The sequence below is a fragment of the Sturnira hondurensis genome, unplaced genomic scaffold (assembly GCF_014824575.4).
Source record: "Sturnira hondurensis isolate 20B ecotype Veracruz unplaced genomic scaffold, ASM1482457v3 Scaffold0019835, whole genome shotgun sequence".
Lineage (NCBI taxonomy): Eukaryota > Metazoa > Chordata > Mammalia > Chiroptera > Phyllostomidae > Sturnira > Sturnira hondurensis.
The window spans coordinates 4,482,260-4,492,235 of NW_028092466.1; positions in this window are offsets into that span (position 1 = coordinate 4,482,260).

Genomic DNA, 9,976 nt, shown 5'->3' on the forward strand with positions numbered 1-9,976 from the left:
TACCTCTCATACTCCCCATTGGGAACCTGGCCCGTAACCCAGGCATGTGCCCTGACTGGGAATTGAACCAGAGACACTTTGATTCACAGGCCAGCACTCAATCCACTGAGTCACACCAGACAGGGCATGAAACTTCATTTCTTTAATATGGCCATTTTTTCTCTCTGTCCCTCCATTGCTTCCCTTAAGCAACAGGCCCTTAGAACATCAGATTCTGGTCAGCATCAAACTGTCTAAGAACAAAGCTTCAAGTCTGTTGACCATAGAAACAGAGTTTCCTTCAAGCTAAAGATAACATCCTGATTTCAGTTATTTCAATCCCCAGGCCCATGAAAGTTCAATGCACCTACAAACCACACCGTCCTGCAACCAGACAGAACAATGCCTGGTTGGCATCAGGACCTGATACAATGGTCAACTACTCCCTACACTGGCCTCAACCAGTCAGCTGAGCCCATGACCCCAACTCCTTTAGCTGCCATGATTAATGACTTTTCCCCTCATACCCATCTCCTGGAAGCCATCAGGAGCAAAGTCTTTGAGCATGATCTCACCTGTGACTCCAGTTGTGGTGCCATTTCCTTAAAAAAGCCTTTACTTTCTTGAATGCAAATCCCTATTCATGCTTGATTGGGCTTTGATGCATGCAGGTAAATGGAGACATTTAATCCAGTAATACTGTGTTGGCAAGTGTCTTTATTATGTTCATCAAAGATCTCATGATATGTTTTCTCTTCAGCCTTATTGAGGTAAAATTGACAGTGTTTTAATAATTCCTTGTGTGTTATTGCAATTCTTGATGCCAGGAGAATGCCTAGCTGTGTGGAATGAAAGAGCCCTCATTTAACAAATTAGAGAAATGAGGCCCAAGGAGAAAGCCATTTGCTTCAGGACATCACACAGATAGGGAGAACTGGGACTAGAACCCAAGTCTCCTGTCTGTTGGACCAAATCAGCTGACTCATTATTATGAGAGTTTATTGAGCACTATTAGTAGGCTCTGGGCTTGGCAGGTATATGGAGGGAAATAAGGAAAATATGGCTTCTTGCCAAACTCACTGTCTAGAGGAGCTTGTTTGTTTGTTTGTTTTTTAACTAGAGAGAGAGTCTAATTCCCATTTTATTTTTTTAATATTTTATCTATCTTTAGAGGGGAAGGGGAGGAGAGAGGAAGAGAAACAACAATGTATGGTTGCTTCTTGTGCATCCCCTGCCGGGAACTGGCCTGCAACCCAGGAATGTGCCCTGACTGGGAATTGAACCACAATCATCTGGTTCGCAGGCTCACGCTCAATCCACTGAGCTACACCAGCCAGGGCTAGAGGAGCTTGTTAACACCAGTGAATCTCCAATGAATGGAGAGTGAGGGTTTGGGACCAGGAGATGTTCCCATCTCCTAGTTCCAGAAGACTCTGACCTGTTTGTATCTTGTCTTGCCCACACAGGGCTCTGGCATGTGGCTCCTCCACCCACACTACTCTGCTTCCCAGTGGCCTCGAGTGCTGGTCTGTCTTGTTCTGCTGCAGTGATAGCAACTGGCTCCCTGGTCAAACAGGTAGCAAGTGATCAGAGCTTCACCAGTCTAATCAGGGCTGTCCCCACAGGAACACTGGACAACAGGCCCTACCCAAACCCGTCCTCCCTGAACAGGTGCCTGGGAGTCCACCATTTAGCCAACCTAAAAAAAAAAAAATCAAGGCATTTCTCTAAGCCTAGGTTTCTTTGAATTTAAAATCAAGATTATACCTCTCTCATAGGACTGAGGGTTGACTGATCATGGCAGGTATTTACAACAACATTCCTGAGAACACTATTGTAATAGAAAACAAACAAACAAGAAAAACCTGGAAACAAGCTAAAAGCCTGGTCCTTGAGCGACTAGTTAAATAAACTGTGGTAAGATTTCCAGTTAAACGTGGAAGATTGGCCATGAACATTTGTCTTCTCTCCTTTCCAAAGGCTAATTAAATAACAGGAGAGGAGTCAAAGAGGTGTAAATCTATAAGGACTGAGAGACCAGGAGAGAAGACAGCGGCAAAGGATTTCAAGAGGTTTTAGAGGCTGGACAGCAGCTGAAGTGTGACAGACCAAGCAGGGCAGAGGGCATCAGGAGGACACGGTGCCTGAATGTCCTGTAAGTCCCCAGATTCCGGGTCTGGCCTGGCTAAACACAAGGGTGGCTGAGAGTCTGTACAGTGATGAAACCCCTGGGGCTCCTGCACCTTTTGCCTCTGAGTCATACCACTCCTCCTTCCTCATGCTCATTTTCGAGGAGTATTTGAAGTCGGGGACACCAGGTCTAGCAGAGCTGAGGACTGAAGCTAGAAATAGGAGCCCCGACCCTACTCCAGATCCATGCCCCCATCAAGGGCAGGGGATGGAGAATGGAAGATACTGTTCTCTCAAAAAAGAGTAAGGCCCCAGGGGAAGCTTGTCACCTATCAACACGTGGGAGTCTATGAAAAGGCTTCCTCTGTCCTACAGCAAAACTGATGGCCAGTGAAGTCCCCTCCCTCTACACACACACTTACATGGCTTCCAGTCATCCTCTTGAAGGCTCCCTATTAAATATGAAGGGAGAGCCACAGACCAGCAGACTTTGGAGGAAAGCCTCTAAAAGGAACAAGAGACAATCCCATCTGTACACAGTATTTTTAAAAAGCCAATCAAATCTGGAGATTTGAGATACTAGGGAACAAAAAGAAAAAACAAACAAAACCCTCTATAATTAGGAAGTAAAAAAGAAATTGAAGGGGCAATTCACTACATATAGTCTGTTACTATTTGTATTTTTTAAAAGTATCTATAAATATTTACAAGACTGGAGACAGCAGCTGTGTCAGGCAGGGTTCCTGGGCATCTTGGAACCAGGATCCACTGAACATTCCTTTTGTAACTTTTGAATTTTGATTTTATCTATTGCCTAGTTTAAAATCTAATACTGATCTCACATCCTCCCACAAACATTAAAATTACAACTAAACTACAGTCCAACAATCACTGAGAACTGAGAACTGCCTGAACTCTAGCTGAATAGAAGTCCTACAACTAAGGGTATAAAGAAGCCATGCTGAGACTGGAAGGAGAGAGATAGGAAAGGGCTGGCTCCTCACCCACATGTGATGGTTGAAAACGGGAAGGGGCATCTTAGCTGTGGAGTGGAGGTCTTCTCTGAGGAGCAAGGGGTCCGAGCCATACACCAGGATCCCCATCCCAGGGTTCCAGTGCCGGGAAGAGAAGTCCCTGTAAGTTCTGGTTGTGAAAACCAGCTGGGGTTACGGCTGAATGAGCCAGAGGGCTGCTGTAGTCCCAGGCATTCCTGGCAGAAGGCCCCACAAACAGACTTACTCCAGCTCACTAGCTCTGAGTTCCAGTACTGGGCAGCAGTTTGAAAGTTGCCAAGGGCATACAGGGATAAACTGGACTGTCTGGCATCAGAATGAGGGGTGGTGGGGGCAGCAGCTTTCTCCCAGAGAGAAGTGCTGGCAGAAGCCATTGTTTCTTTGCTGAGCCCTCCCCCTGCAGGTGCAGGTGGGCACCATATCTGAGCCTCTGTCAACCTCACTAGCACAGTTTACCACACCCTAGTTATTGCCAGTGACCCTGCCCCACCCAAGCTGTTTCCAGGGGGTTTTCCATAAAAGTGTCCTTTCTGTCTCATGCTTCTGACTGTCCCCAAAATCTCTCAAACAAGCAACATCTGGCCTTGGCATGCCCTGTACCCCTTGCTAAGTGGCCCAGGCCCAGTAGTAGTTGGTCTTGGTTCACAGTTTGGCCTCTCCTGGGAGCCTCCAAGCCCAGCACAAGTAGCGGCCACCTGCAGGTTGCTCTGTAGTGCATGTAGTGCATTCGGGGTGGCTGGGTGGCCCCAGGCAGGGCACAGGTGGCAGCTGATCTTGGCTTGCACTTCCCAGGAGGCCCTAGAGCCGGTGCACCTAGTGGACAGCTTCAGACTATGCTAAAGTGCCTTCATGAGCAACACACTTAAGGGGTGGATTTAGCGGGCACCAAAGTCCCATTGAAGGGAATCCTGCTCCATGGAGTTGGCCCATGAACAGCAGATCTTCCATATGGTCATACCTAATCCTCACAGTCAATTGGCCTGGGGATAAATCCCTCCCACTGATGTGCCAACAGCAATCAAGGCTCAACTACAACAGCAGGGTGCACACAATCCACATGGGAAGGAACACACCTGGAGCACCCAGCTCAGGTGACCAGGGAGGCAGTGCCACTGGGCCCTACAGGACATCTATATAATGCCACTCTACCAAGACCAGATCTGGAGACATGCCAGCTCTAAGTAATACATTGAAACAAGCACAGAGAAGCAGCCAAATGAGGAGACAAACATGTTCCAAAAGAAAGAAAACTCCAGAAAAAAACTAAACAAAAATGGAGCTATGCAATCCACCAGATGCAGAATTCAAAACACTGGTTATGAGGATGCTCAATGAACTTAGTGGAAGAGTAAATGAACTTTGTGAGAGCTTCAACAAAGAGATAGGAAACCTCAAAATTGAGATATAGAACATTAAAAAGAACCGGACAGAAATGGAGACTACAATAACTGAAATGAAGAATACATTAAAAGGAATCAACAATAGAGTAGATGAAGCAGAGGATCAAATAGGCAAGTTGAGAGATAAAAAAGCAGAAAACACCTCATTAGGACCGCAAAAAGAAAAAAAGAATTTAAAAAAACAAGAATAGTTTATGGAGTCTCTGGGACAACTTCAAGTGGACCAACATTTGCATCATGGGGATGCCCAAAGGAGAAGAGAGAGCAAGAAATTGAAAACCTATTTGAGCCCTGGCTAGTATGGATCAGTGGATTGAGCACCAGCCTGTGAACTAAGAGCTCACCAGTTTGATTCCTAGTCAGGGCATATGCCTGCGTTGTGGGCCAGGTCCCCAGTTTAGGGTGTCTGATGTTTCTCTCCCTCTCTTTCTCCCTCACTTCCCCCTCTATAAAAAGCAAATAAAAATCTGCCCTGCTGGTGTGGCTCAGTAGGTTGAGTGCTGGCCTGTGAATCAAAGGGTTGCTGGTTCAATTTCCAGTCAGGGCACATGCCTGGGTTGCAGGCCAGGTCCTTAGTGGGGTGCATGTGAGAGGCAACCACACATTGATGTTTCTCTCCCTCTCTTTCTCCTTCCCTTCCCCGCTCTCTAAAAATAAATTTAAAAGTCTTTTAAAAATAAATAAATAAAAATCCTTTAAAAACCCACCAAAGTCATATTAAAAAAACATTTTGAAAAAATAATAATGAAATACCTGGTGAAGAAAATAGACATACAAGTCCAGGAAGCACAAGAGAGTCCCAAACAAGATGAATCCAAAGAGGCCCACACCAAGACATGTCATAATTGAAATGTCAAAGGTGAGAATCTTAAAAGCAGCAAGAGAAAAGCAGTTAGTTAGCTACAAGGGAGCTTCCATAAGACTGTCAGCTGATTTCTCAACGGAAACTTTGCAGGCCAGAAGTGACTGGCATGAAATATACAAAGTAATGAAAAGCAAGGACCTACAACCAAGAGTACTCTATCCAGCAAAGCTATCATTTATAATCAAAGGACAAATAAAGAACTTTCCAGATAAGAAAAAGCTAAAGGAGTTCAACAACATTAAATGAGTACTACAAGAAATGTTAAAGGATCTACTTTAAGAAAAAGAAAAAAAGATGAAAAAATGTAAACAAAAGGCAATAAATACATATCTATAATTAAATGTTCCAATCAAAAGACAAAAAGTGGAGATCGTGGTTCGATTACCCGTCAGGGCAGATGCCTGGGTTGCAGGCCAGTTCCCAGCAGGGGCCAGTTCCCAGCAGGGTCCAGTTCCCAGCAGGGGATGCACCAGAAGCAACCATACATTGATATTTCCTTCCTTCCCTTCTGAAGATAAATAAATTTTAAAAAAGACATAAGGTGGCTGAATGGATAATAAAACAAGATCCTTCCTTACATAAGAGACTTATTTCAGATGGAATGACCCAGACCCTTTTCATTCCAACTTCTCAGAAAGTAAAGGGATGGGAAAAGATACTTCATGAAAATAAAAACAATAACAAAATAGACAAAATAGAACTTTAAAACAAAGGTTATATGACAAGAAAAAAAAAGGACCCAGCAATTCCATTTCTGGGTGGAACTTATGCAAAGAAACCTTAAGCACTAAATCAAAAAGACATATGCACCCATATGTTCATTTTGGTATTATTTACAATAGTTAAGACATGAAAGCAACCTAAGTGTCCATCAATAGATGAGTGAATAAAAAACAAATGGTGCATATATACAACAGGATATGATTCAGTCATAAAAAAGAATCAAATCTTGCCCTGGCTGGTGTAGCTCAGTGGATTGAGCATGGGCTGCGAATCACAGGGTTGCCAGTTGATTCTCAGTTAGATTCCCAGTTAGGGCACATGCCTGGGTTGTGGGCCAGGTCCCCAGTAGGGGACATGTGAGAGGCAACCACACATTGATGTTTCTCTTTCACTCTTTCTCCCTCCCTTCCCCACCTCTAAAAAAAGAAATAAAATATAAAAAAAAAAAAGAATCAAATCTTGCCATTTACAACATGGATAGGCCTAAAGGGTATTGTGCTGAGTGAAATAAATCAGACCGAAAAAGACAAATGTCACATGATTCCACTTATTGGTGAAATCTAAAAAACAAAAGAAACAAGTAGGACAGAAACAGACTCATAGATACAGAGAGCATTTTGACAACTGCCCAATGGGAGGAGGGTTGAAGAATGGGTGAAATGGTGAAGGGATTAAGAAGTACAAATTGGCCCTGGCTGGTGTAGCTCAGTGGATTGAGCACAGGCCTGCGAACCAGAGGATCATGGTTCGATTCCCAGTCAGGACCCATGCCTGGGTTGCAGGCGGGTTCCCTGAAGGCCAACTCCCAGCAGGGGATGCATGAAAGTCAACCATACATTGATGTTTCTCTCCCTCTCTCCTTCCCCTCTAAAAATAAGTAAATAAATAAAAATAAAATTAAAAGAAGTACAAATTGGTAGTTTCAAGAGTCATGGGAATGTAAGGTACAACATAGGGAATATAGTCAATAATACTGTAATATCTGTGTGTGGTGCCCTGGCTGGTGTGGCTCAGTGGATTGAGCCTGCAAATCAAGGGTCACAGGTTCAGTTCCCAGTCAGGGCACACGCCTGTGTTGCGGGCCAGGTCCCCAGTTGGGGGCATACAAGAGGCAACCATACATTGATGTTTCTCTCCCTCTCATTCTCCCTCCCTTCTCCTCTCGGAAAAAATAAATAAATTAAATCTTTTTTAAAAAGCAGCAAAATGAACTTATCACACTTTACTATCAGCAGTATCATATAGCTATTTAAAAAAATAAAAAACTGTATGATATTAGATGAGTGATATCTATTAGGGTGATCACTTCATAAGTTATATAAATGTCTAATCACTGGGTTATACACCTGAAATTAATATAATACTGTACATTAACTATAATTGAAAAATAAAAATTACAAATAAATAAAGTCTAATATTAAATTTAAAAAATATTATCCTCAGCGAGATGAGGGTGATATTGTATTTTGGAAATGAAAAAAATAAATATAACAAAACTTTTTTTCCAAGAAGGGAGGCTGCACTGAAACCTTCCAGGAAGTAAACAAAAATACAAATGAGTTGGGGGTGACCAAAGGAACTTCAGCTTTATGTGTAACGTCTTAATATTTTGCAAGGAGAATGCAGTCAGTCACATTATTTGCGTATTTAAAAACCTGAGCACATGTGGCAATCCCTGTAAAACCCCTGGTACACAGTAAGTCCCCAGTAGTTTCTCTTCCCTCCAGGAGCCCAGGGCTTGGCAGGCAGCCCAGATCCTTCCTGACTGGCTCAGCCAGAGGTCACAAGTTTTGAGCAGCTGATTGGATGGTGGTGGTGCTAGCCCCTGGGCCTGTGTTCCAAGCAGCACTCCCAAGGGCATGCTTCATTTTTCCTAATTAGGAGGCCTTGATTTATATGCTATGATGAGGGACACACAGGGTCTCTGAAATTAATTAAGACTTTGGTCTTGTTTGACTCATGTGGATGGAGGAAGTCCATGAATCTGTAGAAATGACCAAGCCCCCTTTCATCCCAACTTCTCAGCCAGTGTGTTAAAACAGGCAAAAATAATAAATGAAAAACTTTATTAAAGTGCCTACATTGGAATCACCAGAGGTACTTGTTAGAAGTGTGCTTGGGCACCCTCCCACATCCTTTGAATAAGCGTTGGGAGTGGGCCCCGAGATTCAGCTAACAACCCCTGAAGAAGGTAAATGTAGAAGCCAGCTCTTAGTTATACAATTATCTTATTTTTCTTTAGTTCAACTCACCCTTATTTGGGTTTCCATTCTATCTGCTTGAAGAAAACATTCTCTTATTCATTTTCAGGTAAGCTCTGTCATCCCACCCTTCCCCCTGCTGTCTCCACCATTGATCTAAATTTGGGGAGTTCCTTCGCACCACAGCACAGGATGCAGGGGAGGGGCTGCTCAGTGAGAGTCCTCTTTCTGAGATAAATCCTCCCAGTTCCTGACTTCATGGATCACACCCTCACTTCTATGTTGCTGCTGTCCCCCCCTCCCCCACCCCAGGATCCAATAGCTCGATAGCAATGTGCCAGCTTTCCAAGCTACACACTTCAGGAAATTTATTTTGCATTCTGTCCTTTCCATGTACTGGACTCTGCCATGGGTGGAAATGGGAATCATTCCTAAACCCACGTCTAACATCCTGACAAGTCCTCCACTAGTTTCTCTACAGCTAGTGCAGGGAGGATGTTGGGGCAGGGTTGGAGGAGGGGCTCTGCCTATTTGTACCTCCTTCCACCATTCCCTTAGACACAGATACTGTGGCTTTTGAACTAAAGAGTGTATAATTAGCTATCTCTGTTCTCCAGTTAGATAGTAGAGTAGTCTTGGGGCCAAAACACAAGAGCTAACACCCCACAGCAGAATCTAAGGCCATCATGGAAGCCGCTCTTTTCTTCTTTTTCACATAGGCTGAGCCATCAGACATTGTGTGTCCCTGCACAAGGACTGGGGAAGTGGCTGCTCCTCAGAGGAGGATGGAGTTGAGAGCATCTTATCTGAGATCTGCTGAGTCCCCACGCCCAACATATAGGCTCCCTGCTCACTCACCTCACCCAGACAGCTAGGAAATGACACCTCTAGTGACACAGCAGTCCCCAGGCTTCTGTTAGGAGGGGGTGGGATGCTGCATGAGGAAGGTTCTCAAACCTGGAGGGTCTGGAAAGCCTGGGTGGGAGAGGGAAGAAGCTGGCTCCTGTTTGTCTCAGAGACAAAGACCACCAGCACCCCCTCTCCCCTTCTAGGGACACAGTGAGGACCCCCACTAGGGCTCCCCTAAGAGGCCTCCTTCATCACCTGAAACTTGCCTTCACCCACACCACCAGATGGGCAGTTCATGTGTCCCTACTTCTCTTAGTTGAGGTGCCAGGCCTGCTGGGAATGAGCTGGATGGGTATGTGCAGCTGGTGGGTCTGTTAATAAAACCTAAGGAGAGATCAGTCAGGAATGGAAGGGGCCATGGATAATCTTCTCCACCAAGCTCCAGATCAAGCCATTTAACAAATATACATTTCCTGCCTACACAGATAATGTATTTTAAGCCCAGAGACAGGGCTGGAACTATCCAAGGTCACATCTATGAGGCCAATATGCATATAAAGTATAAACCATGTAACCTGGGTACTATTATTCTCTTTTCACCAAAACAACAACAACAAACAAAACAAAACAAAAGCTGTCTCTTTCCCCAGGCCCTGTGCCTGGGGAAAAAAGCTGATGCCTCCCCTTGAAGCCAGGGTAGCTGACCCAACTCTGGGCCAGAGCTAGGCTTTAGCCAGTCCGCAGCCACCACGTAAGTGAAGCAGCCCCACCGCGAGGAGGCCTCATACACCTCCTCCCTGGGGTTCTAAGCTTCCC